We start from the raw sequence: 11,201 nt of genomic DNA on the forward strand, positions 1-11,201 counted from the left end.
GAGAACTTCACATTCCTAAGAGAAAAAAAAAGCAATTGGTCCAGGCGTGAACACATGATCCCTACAGAACAAATCAGAGTCCTTTTCCAAGGATTAATATAGACACTGGAAAAAGAGAGCCTGCTGAGACCATGAGCTGTAAGCTCCACAGAAGCCTGGCGCTGCCATCTTCCCTATTAGAGAATGAAGCCAATTCAGCTGTAAGAAGAGATGGAAGGCAGAGAAGGTGAGATTTCCAGAGCCACCACCTGAGCATGTGGGTTTACCTATGCCTGATGTCCCAAAAGTTTCCTATTATAATAGCCAAGTTCCCAGTTTTGCTTAACCTAGTTTGAGTGAGGTTTCTATTCTCTGCGACAAAAATCATCTTGAACATACACCCTCCCAGAAAGCCTTCTTTAAAACACAAGCATGGGAAGTGGGTGTGGCTCAGGCGACTGAGCTCCTGCCTGCCGCACGGGAGGTCCGGGTTTGGTTCCCGGGTCTTCCTAGAGAAGATGAGCAAGACAGCGAGCTGGAGCAACGAGCTGACATGACAAGACGTCGCAGCCAAGACACAGCAAGGAAACACAATGAGAGAGGCACCAAAGTGGGAAACGACGGTGGCTCAGGCGACTAGCGCCTCCCTCCCACATGGGAGGCCCCCAGGCTCGGTTCTCAGGGCCTCCCAGAGTGAGACAAGCACACAGCCAACGGACACAGCAAATGCAAAAAAACAACGGGGCGGGGAGAAATAAACAAACAAAATAAATCCTAAAAAAAAACAAGTGCACTGTCAATCGATCTTTCTGATGGAAGCTAGCGTTTGGCCTCCTTAATTTAACAAAAACAATCTATATTCCTTGAGGAATATGTTTCTTAACAGAAACAATGTAAATGTATGATTTAAGAATAATTCCTCAGTGAAGGCAGAATTCACTTTCGCTGGGTTTTCATCAGGGCAGCAATTCACCGCTCCTGTCTTAGGTCTCCGCCGTGACCCCTACCCACGGGCCTCCGCCTGAGGCCCTGCTGGCGCTCCTGGGGCAGGACAGGCTGTCCGAGGGTGGTTCTGGGCTCACCCTGGAGACTCCACAGACACTTGGCTTTGAACCTGAGCCTCCGGTGGTACCCACAGGGCACAAAGCCAGGGCAGGGTGGGCTGAGCATCCACCTTCACTGACTGAGGGAGGCGCCTCCCAGGCCTGCAGGGGCAGCTGCCGCAAGGAGCAGCAGCTCCAGGTGAGATCCCAGCGGGTGGAACCCAGGCTGCAGGGAGACTGCTCAGTCACAGCCCACGGCCCAGCGCCCCCTGCAGTGCGGAATGAGACCCCCCTGTGCTGGGCAGCGTGGATGTGAGCTGCGCTGGCCGCAGCCCCTGCCCTCCGGGCGCCCGCCTTCCGGTGAGAGAGGCATGGCAAAGGCCGTGAAGTAATGAGAAGTGTGGCACACAGGAAGAGGATGCCCAAAACTCGCAAGGAGGCTTCCTAAGTTATCAGCTCACATGAGAGAGGACATGTATGTGCTATTCACTGAAGCATCATCTTAGTAACAAAACAACTAGGAATAGTTCAAATGTCCACCCATAGGGAACGGAGAGGGAGAGGGAGAAAGAGAGAGCAAGCCCTCCATGTGCCGATAAAGAAGTACCTCCCAGATACACTGCACAGTGGGAAAAGCAAGGTGCAGAAAAGCGACTAGAGAATACTGTTTTCCATAAACAGGGTGAAACATAAAAATGCCTATAAACTCTGATAGGAGTTGGGAATAGGGAGCTGGGAACAGAAGCTAGGTGAAGGGGATATTGGATGAGAGGAACATTTTCATGGCACACATTTATATTTTTGCTTAATTTTTGAATCGTGTAACTATATTAACTATTTAAAAAATTAAAAACAAAACAGAAAGCTTCAGACGCATTTCCGTGAGGAAGCAGCATTTAAGGTATTCATCAAAGGACTAGCAGGATTTAGACATGTTTGGGACTGAGGCAATATATCTCCTGTCTACATGCTCTTTGTACAATATGATGTTGCTATTCCTCCATCTGAGAGGTGAATTCCCTCCCCTTGAATCTGGTTGGCCAGTAAATATGGAGAAAGTGATGTTACAAGACTTCTAAAGGTAGGTCATAAAGGGTGATACAGATGGCAACTGATTTTTGACAAAGGTACTAAGACAATTCAGTGGGGAAAAGAACAATAAATGGTGCAGAGACAACTGGGAATCCATATGAAAAAAAAAAGAAATAGGACCTTTACCTCATGCCATACATGAAAATTAACTCAAAATTAATCAAAGACCTAAATCTGAGTGCCAATGCTATAACACTCTTAAAATAAAACATAGGTATAAATCTTCATCGTCTTCAGTTAGACAATGGTTTCTTAGATATGACACCTAAAGCACAAACAACCACAGGGGAAAAAAAAGATAAACTGGACTTCATCAAAATTAAAATCTTTTGTGCTTCAAAGGACCCAACTGTGAAAGTGAAAAGGCAATCCACAGAATGGGAGAAAATATTGCCAAATCATATACTTGGTAAGTGCCTAGTGTCTGGAATGTATAAGGGACTCTTACAATTCAAAAATAAAAAGACAAATAACTCAACTTAAAAAAGGGGCAAAGGATTTGATAAGCCCTTTCTCCAGATAAGATACACAAATAGCCAATATGCACATAAAAAGATGTTCAACATCATATAGTCATTAGGGAAACGCAGCTCAAAACCACAATAGAACTAGCTACCTTTTCTCCTCTAGTAGGATGGCTATCGTCAAAAAGATGGACAATAGCAAGAGTGGCACAGCTGGAGAGAAACAAACCCTCACGCATTGCCGCATGTAAAATGGTGCAGCTACCTTAAAAACCAGTTTGGCAGTTCCTTAAAAAGTTAAACACGGAGTTACCACACGACGCTGTAATTCCACTCCTAGGTATACACTCAAGAGAATGGAAAACACATATTCACAAAAAAACTTGTAATGAATACTCATAGCAGGATTTTTTTTGCCTTAGCCCGAGAGGAAACAAATCAAATGTCCATCAACAGATGAAGGGATAAATAAAACACAGCAAATACATACAGCGGCATATTATTCAACCATAAAAAAGGAGTGACTTACTGCGTAAGGAGAGCCACCCCACGCGAAACTGCAGTCCACCAGGAGTGGTGCCACACACACAGCGAGCTGACGTAGCAAGATGACGCAACAAAGAGAGACACAGATCCCCAGTGCTGCCTGATGAGAATACAAGCGGACACAGAAGAACACCTGGCGAATGGACGCAGAGAGCAGATGACGGGGTGCGGGGAGAGAACTAAATAAATATAAAAAAAAAGAATAGTAGAGGGGAAATAAGGAAGACAAACAAAATGCACGCGATAGAAGAGAAAAAGGAAGGGGACAAACACTGGCAAGGTGAATAACACTCATGCACAGCCTTGCGGTGATGACAAAGGCGGTCAAACCCGCTGGTTCTTGGAGGCGTCTATTTCTTCCCAGACTCAGACTATGAAAGATTCCTGTGTTAACCCCTGGCAGCCAGGGCAGGGACAAGTAAAAGCGCTGCAGACTTAAGGGCCTGCAGAACACACAGGTTTCATCTAGTAAGCCAATCTAGTGGCTGCCTGGAAGGCAGGAGAGGAGGATTCAGAGCCAGGGATCAATCAGTGAGGGTGTGTGTGTGTGTGTGTGTGTGCGTGCGTGCGTGCGTGCGTGTGTGTGTGTGTGTGTGAGGGATCAATCAGTGAGGGTGTGTGTGTGTGCGCGCTTGTGTGTTGGGAGCGGGTGCTGACATTCTAACTCCACCAATGGGGCCCCCAAACCCTGTGAACCCGAATGCCGCGCCCCTCCCACCAAGGGCTGGGGGAGAGATGGGCGGGGCAGGCTGGCTGGGGGGGGGGGCCGCGCAGCGCGCCTTAAACCCCCTGACTCTGCTGGGGCAGAGGAGGCACATCCACAGGCCGCGCAGTCAGCGGACCCAGAGCGCGTCACAGGGGACTAGAGCTGGGAGCAGAGCCTGCTTCTACGATTTGTTGACTGGAAGACTGAGATCAGGATTTCCGGCCCTTAGAACTGAAAACCACCTCCACCACCACAAAGACAGCAAACAAGCATCAAGGTCATTGCTTAACTTGGCTCGCTACAGGATTAAAAATAGAAGTTATAAGAGTGATAAAACAACACAAAGTTTGAAATACGAAAAAAACCCATAGGCCCACTGCTCACAAGCAACTCTCGTCCCCTGCAAGGCTCCCCTGCTGAAAGCGCTTTCTGTGCATGGCTTATCACAGCTGCCGACGCGGCTCATCCTCGTTTTGTTTCGTGCTGTGTAATACTCGGTTAACCGGGCGTTGTCATTTGACTCTCCTCCTACACTGCATATTCAGGTCACTTGTAATTTTCACTATTATAAATAATGATGCAGCAAGTTCTTAATACAGTGGCTCTTTCCACTTTTCAGATTATTTTCTCAAGACAGAATCCCAGAAGTAGCCAAAGGATATAGATATTTTGGTGATGCTTGAACAGGCAGCCCCGCTCCCTCCTTTTATCATCTATGATCCTTTGATTACTTGCAAAAATAAGGCAGGTAAAAAAACTATCATTTCTCTCACCAAAAACATTAAGATGAGAACGGTCAATAACATCATAAAAGTTATACAGTAGAAGGCCAGATGGGGAATTAAAAAGTAAAGCAGTCATTTGATCCTCAGTATAGGTTTCTTGCAGTCAGCGCTCATTGCTGATCTTAAAAATGAACATGTGAAAGTCAATAATAATTTCAGGTTCATTATCATGGGCATTAAATTCCTACTCACTAACCCATGTAACAGGCCTTCTGTCCTAAGGACCACCTGCCTACGGAGAAACTTTCCACCTTCTAAAGCCTTCCCTTTACCCGACCTGATGTTATTCCTCCCTGACACTGACATTCTGTCTCTTCTAGATGCCCCTCTGAGTCCTAATTCCAGTTAGTCTGCACCACTTGTTTCCATCACTTCTTTTTTCCAATTGCAAACCCTTTTCAGAGAGCAGGCGGGCTGCCTCTTGTTAATGAGAGCAGAGCTGGCTGATGGAGGGGCGAGGATGCAATTAGGCCACACGTATTTGTCAGCCTGGCTCCCCCTCTCCCCTTCGAAGAGGGCTATGACGAGCCGAGAAGGATCAGACCCAAGGCGCCAACCCCCCAGGTCTGCCTGTGACGTGTATCCTGGCTGCTGCGAGTCAGTTCCACCACTCGTGCCTGCGCCCTGTCCTCTGCTGACAGCTCATTTTTATAAAAGGGAGCAAGAGAGGAGGGGGATTGATGGAAGGGGGCAGGCAGGAAGATTGGCTCTAATTTAAAACCATCATAGGAGCTCTAAGAAGTTCCAGGTTGACTGATGGACACATTTACTCCTCAGAGCCCTTCTCATAAATACCCACCACTTAAAATGCACTTTGCAAGGGCGTAAATACAGTAACTGTGTGTCGGCCTTTATGGCAGCGAGAATTCCGAGCCACACCCTGCTTCCGTGGCCGGGAGCCACACCATCACGATCCCTGTCAACGTACCCGGGCATGCAAGCCTGCTCCACCGCCAGCGCGAGCAGCCCAGCCCGCCCCCCAAGAGTGCGCCGGGCCTTCTCAGCTTCCGCACAGCAATGCTGGTTTCCCCCTCAGCTCCTGGGGTGACAGCAGCACCGCTCTCCTAAAGACGTTGATGGTGAAGCCTGATAAAGTGTTTTGTCAGTAGCTCTGGTCGTCAAACAAATAAAATAACGCTGGTCATATTCAATCACGGAGGGAGAACGTTTCCTGGGGCTACCTGGATCACATTGGATTAAACAAAGGCCTCTCTTACTTTTCTCCTTTTTCTCTTTGGAATGAACTGTTTTGAAGTCAGGCGTGGTGGAGTGGCAAGCCTCACCCGCCGGCCCCTTGCAAGGACAGGACTGCCTGCCAGCTCACCCTGCACGCAGACGGGGCCCTGTCCTACTGGCCAAAGGAGGTCACTTCTGCCCTTCTTTCCTCGCAGACGGCAGCTCCTTAGCAACAGCGTGATAGCGTCTACACTGGGCAGCCTGGTGTGCCCCGGGGGTGATCGGAGAAGGAGAAAACAGAAGAGGCTCTCAGGTTGAAGGGAGGGGGCTCTGGCACCCACGGCGCCAGATTCACCCACAGGTGAGCTGAGCTCCCTTCCACCCGCGACACCCAGCGTACAGGGCCTGATGCTGAGAGCTGGAGCATCCAGGAAGGAGCATCCGAGGAGGCATAGAACACACTTACCAGAATTTCTATAAAGACCACCCAGCAATCTTTGACAGCAGATGAATAAATGAATATAAGCCTCTAACCAACCATGATGGGCTCGTTCTACCTATACGTATACTGACTATCCTTCTGTATCTGTCCCACCTTCATGCATGCTCATGGTATGCCAGGCTTCTCCGTCCGTCAGTCCAGTTTAAGGTGTGTGCGTATGTGCTTACGGGCTTAATCCTGCCTTTCTTAACTCTGTCTCATGAAGCCTGTGGACCCCATGAGGGCCAGGGCTGTGCCATTTGGGCTCACATTCTTAGAGAGGACACTGCTCGAAGCCTGGCACACAGGAGCTGTTCAACCAGAATTTGCAGAAGGAAGGAAGGGAAGGAGGGAGGGAGGGACAGACGGACAAGGGAGAGGGGGAAGGATGACATGCCAGGCATGGTGCTGGTTCCAGGAAGGCTTGGCCCACTGGCTGTGGAAATGCTCCCAGCCCAGCAGGAGAGGGAGTCCAGGGCGGCTGGGGAAGGGCCTGCCCGGCACGAGCGCCCGCCTCTGCGCGGTGAGAAGGCAGGCGAGTAGACTCAGGACAGCCGCCGTGGGAGTCCGCTTTAGGGGCAGCTCTGGCCAGGTGTGGGGACAGCGGAGAGGCACGGAGGTCCAGATCAGCCTGCACCGGGCAGGAGGTCGGGCCCACGACGGCACTCCTGGGCGGAAGGAGCAGACAGCTCTGGCTTCCGGAAGACGCTGCGACCACATCCAAGGCACCTTCACCCCAACACCGGTCACGGGGAACCTTAAAACTCCCCCACAGCTGATTTCCCCAGATTCACACTCGCAAAGGAATGCCTTTCTAGTCCTACTTCCTAGATTGGCGCGGCGGGTCTACGTGAACAGGAGGGAGACAACGATGAGGGAACCATGAGTCCACCACGGTCTGGTAAACATCACCACGCAGAGCTGCACGGCAAACCGGGGGGGCAGGAGCGGCGGTCCTGAGCCTGGCCTGCCAGAATGGGATCTGTCTGTCTTAACCAAGGAACCATGATAAACGAGCCAAGACGGGCACTGGTCAGGACAAGCCACTTTATTTAAGAGCTTGGATTGCCCAAAGTGGTTTAACATAGATGCATGGAAGATTTATCTAGATGATAAAACACCTGGACTTGAAAGGCACATAAATTATAATTTCAGATGTTTTTTTCCTTTTAAGATTCCACATAGCCAAGTGCTTTAAGTAATGAATAAAATGTACATCAAGTTGACTTTGCCGCACATAAGCAGACAGCTCAGTGTCTGAAGAGAGGCTTTTTTTCTAAGTTCAGAATCGCCCACCACCCACATGCGTGTGTGGCTTTGAACAGCACACTTTGGCACGTGTCTGCTTCCTCACCACAGTGGACAGCACTGGGAAGATTCCTGAATAGAGCGATAACAATAGTAACACGAATAGCTATCATCGATCGCGCCCTCGCCACACTAGGTACTGTGCACTGACATCAGCTCTTCATATACTCATCTCGCCTAAGCTCAGAGCAGCCCCACAGTTAGGCACAATCGCTCCCATTTTACAGATGCAAGAAAACGAGGCTGGGAGAACTTCTGTGATGTGCAGGCAAGGTCACCCAGGCCAAGGGAGCTGACTGCGCCCGCCGCACCATTCAACAACCAGCTGGAAAACGCTCGGCCCTCGGCAAGTGCCTAAAAACACTAGCGTCCTCCTCCTCTTTTTACAGCACGTGGGTATACGCAGAGAAAAGCTTGCCTCATGGGCTTATGCTCCCATTCACTGTGGTCCCAGGACCCTGCTGGCTCACGGAACCGGGACACCACAGCTCGCAAGCCATCACCGCAGCCTCAAGAGGAGAGGGCGGGGTCTGCTCCAGGCACATCCTGAAAATGACAGTTTTAGAGCTTTTTCAACTCAATCGCCCCACGACTTTGGCTGTTATCCCTGGCCTGAGTCATCAAAGGCGTCCAAACTCCACGGGCTGCTGGCAGTGGGGCTGCCCTGCAGGCCCTTATCTGGAGAAACACTCCTCCCCCTGCGTGGCCTGATGCTTTCTGGTAAAACGACTGCAGCAGATAACAACCCCCACCCTAATCACCAGGCACAGCCCTCATACCCAACCCCCTGCCCCCGCCAGCCACCTCAGGTCACCAACTTTTGCCCAGGCTAACAATGGCGGTGACAGTGGCATCCTACACAGCGGGCACTGCTGGGTGCATGACGTGTGCATTAACTCCTCAATCCCCGTAGTAACCCTCTTACTGGGTACTGGTATTATTCCTGTTTTAGGAAGTTTGGGGATACGCCCGGTACTGTGTTAAGCTCTCTCCTCACTGCCCCTGGAGGGGAAGTCATGAACTCAACTCAGAGACAGCAAGGGACCTGCCAGGATCAGCCACAGAGCTGAGTGACGGATTCGGAACCTGAGCCAGGTCTGGGACCACAGAGCCCAGAAGCTCCCTTCTTCCCCCAGCGGCTGCCACACAGCCACCGTCTGCAAGGGGAAACCGGCCGCACAAAGGTGGCCCTCTCTGCGTCTCCTGCCAAGAGCCTTCTGTTAACTTCTGTCCTGTTCTTACCACTCCCCACAAACGGTGGGTGCTGCCCGCCTCCTCCCTTCCCCGCCACCCCCCTCCACTTTCTGGGCCTCCCAGCCAGTTTTCATGGAGCGAATCTTGTGTCTACACCAGTGATGTGAAAGGAGCCAAGGAAGGAACTGTAGTATTTGAGCCTGAGGCCTGGCAACCCTCTCCTAAATCCCTGGGGTCTCAAGGTCTGAGGGGTCCTCAGTGAAAGAAGAATTGCTGAGCAGAGGCACTTTCTGGGCTGTTTTTAGGCATGACACCAAGAGCCAAGAGCTACAATGAAAATCAGGAAGTAACTGCCCTGGGTTCCAGAAGGCTCCCGGAGCTGCCCCTAACAGGTGAGGCTTTCTGGGAAACGCATGTTGTCCAGGAACAGAGGGGCCTTTCCCCACAAGGCCAGATGGCTGAAACCCCTTACCTGGGCTCCGGGGATCCCAAGCACCTGGAGCTGGAACTGTCACACCATCAGTTTCCTCCTGCACCTCGCCCGCCCCTTAGAAAGTCAGCTCCAGGAGGGCAGGGCCTGCGTTCGCACTGTCTCTCAGAGCCAGTGAAAAGTGGGCACCACTACAATGTTTCAAATCAGCCATCATTTCATCTCTGAGGCTGTTTGAGAGCTTGGACTCAGAACTCCCCAATACACAGAAGTGGAAATGGGACTCCAGCAGAGGGGAAGTCAGTTTGTCCAGAGGCAGGCACTGTGTCTAGTCCAACCACACATCCTGCCTCCATCCTGAAACGCGGACACCTGTACTTTGGCCACTGCTCACCTGGCACCGCACCATGTGACTGACCTTCACCATGTCCCACCGCAGTGAGGATGACAGGAACAGTCCCATTTTACAGAGGACAAAGCTCAGGCGCTGAGGCACCCTGCCCCTGCATCTTCTGCAGGCCAGCGCCTCTGACCTTCCCTTTTATTAATCAAGACATACTCTCCTAAGTCCACGGGCTTGCTCGTTCTCCATTCAACAAATCTGTGGCTCGCCTTGAAGTTTTCTCCCCAGCCCCCTGGTAATGAGGACCACCTGTTAAACGCTCTCCCTGCACCCTGCGGTTTTACCACCTTCACACCTCTTAGCACACTAAACTCTCTTATTTGTGTGTGTGGATTATCTGTTTGCTTTGGGTCTCTCCCTCTAGACTGGAGGTTCCATTGAGCGGGCCCTGCCGTAAATTAGCCCACCACTGTATCCCCCGCGCTGAGCACGGCGCTGGGCTCTCGGTGGCACGCGATTAATATGTGCTGTATACTTATTTCTATTAGTTGAGCGCACTGATGCTGAAGGGGGGATCCAAACTCTGCTCTCTCGACCCGGTTCGGGTCAGAGCCGCAGGTGTCCCGGGGGCTGGGGCTGACGCGCGGCGGCGCAGGCGGTGGGCGGCGGCCCAGGGCCACGGTTCGCGGGCCCGCCCCGCGGGGACCGGCAGCGGCGCTCACTCTGCCGCCTCCGCCGCCGGCCGACAGTCACGTGAGCGTCCCGGCTCGCGGCGGCGCTTACCTGCGCGGAGCGACGCTGCGCGGCAGGGGGCTGGGGCTCGGCGCGCCCTCCGGAGCGCGGGGCCCGCGCGGGGCTGGATGCCGGCACGCGGGGTCACCGCCAGGCCGGCGCCCCCAGCACTAGCCCGCCGGCTAGCCTCGCTGGCCCGCGGGAAGACGAACTTGACCTTACGCTCCGCCCACGCTCCCCGGCAGGGGCGGGGCCTGAGGAAAACGTAGCTGTGCGCTCCGCCCCCGCGCCTTGGCCCCGCCCCTTGCCCCATGCTCCGCCCACTGGTCCCACCCCCACCCTACTGCCGCACTCTGGCCCCTATGCTAGAGCCGTTGTGTGTAGTGTGCACGTATGCTTTGTAGTTTACTGTTTTAGATTCAGTTTTACTATTTTTAATTTTACTTTATTTTTAAAAAATGAGTTAAATATATATAAATGTCAAGGTAATGCGTGAGCACTTTTTAAAAAAATAAAATCATAATGAGAGCAACAGGCAGCTCTCCCTTGCTCCCCACCTTCCGCCTTTTAATCAGTTCCTGCATTTAGTTCTTCTGGTGTCACCCCCTTGTCGCTTAAGGAAAAAAAAAAAGCTTACACAGCTATTTCTTGGTTTGTTTATTGACTCTCTGCCATGTTAGATGAGGATTTACTCTCTTACTGGGCCCTGCATCCCTTCTGCTGATATATTTACACCTCTGTCCTCAAGTCCTGCCCTGCTGAGCTCTGAGACCTCAAACCAGGAGTGAATGCAGGTTTTTCCGAGCCTGAAACTTACACAAAAAGGGACGGTGCCGGGGGGCAGGGAGAGGAGCTTTTTAAGGAAGAGAATACAGAATCAGGGCTTGCAAGTGAACATTTATTTACAATGACAAAAGAAATC

The 11,201-nt window shown here is 51.6% G+C and overlaps 1 protein-coding gene across 1 annotated transcript in view; it reads right to left on the minus strand.

Moving 5' to 3' along the window:
* NMNAT3 (nicotinamide nucleotide adenylyltransferase 3) overlaps positions 1–10,468 on the minus strand; it is a 111,424-nt gene extending 100,956 nt beyond the window's left edge. Inside the window, exon 1 of the mRNA XM_023590462.3 lies at positions 10,331–10,468. The gene's annotated coding sequence lies outside the window, so the exon portion shown is untranslated. The remainder of the gene's footprint in view (positions 1–10,330) is intronic.
* Positions 10,469–11,201: the final 733 nt, after the last annotated feature.

This window comes from Dasypus novemcinctus, chromosome 4 (assembly GCF_030445035.2).
Source record: "Dasypus novemcinctus isolate mDasNov1 chromosome 4, mDasNov1.1.hap2, whole genome shotgun sequence".
NCBI lineage: Eukaryota > Metazoa > Chordata > Mammalia > Cingulata > Dasypodidae > Dasypus > Dasypus novemcinctus.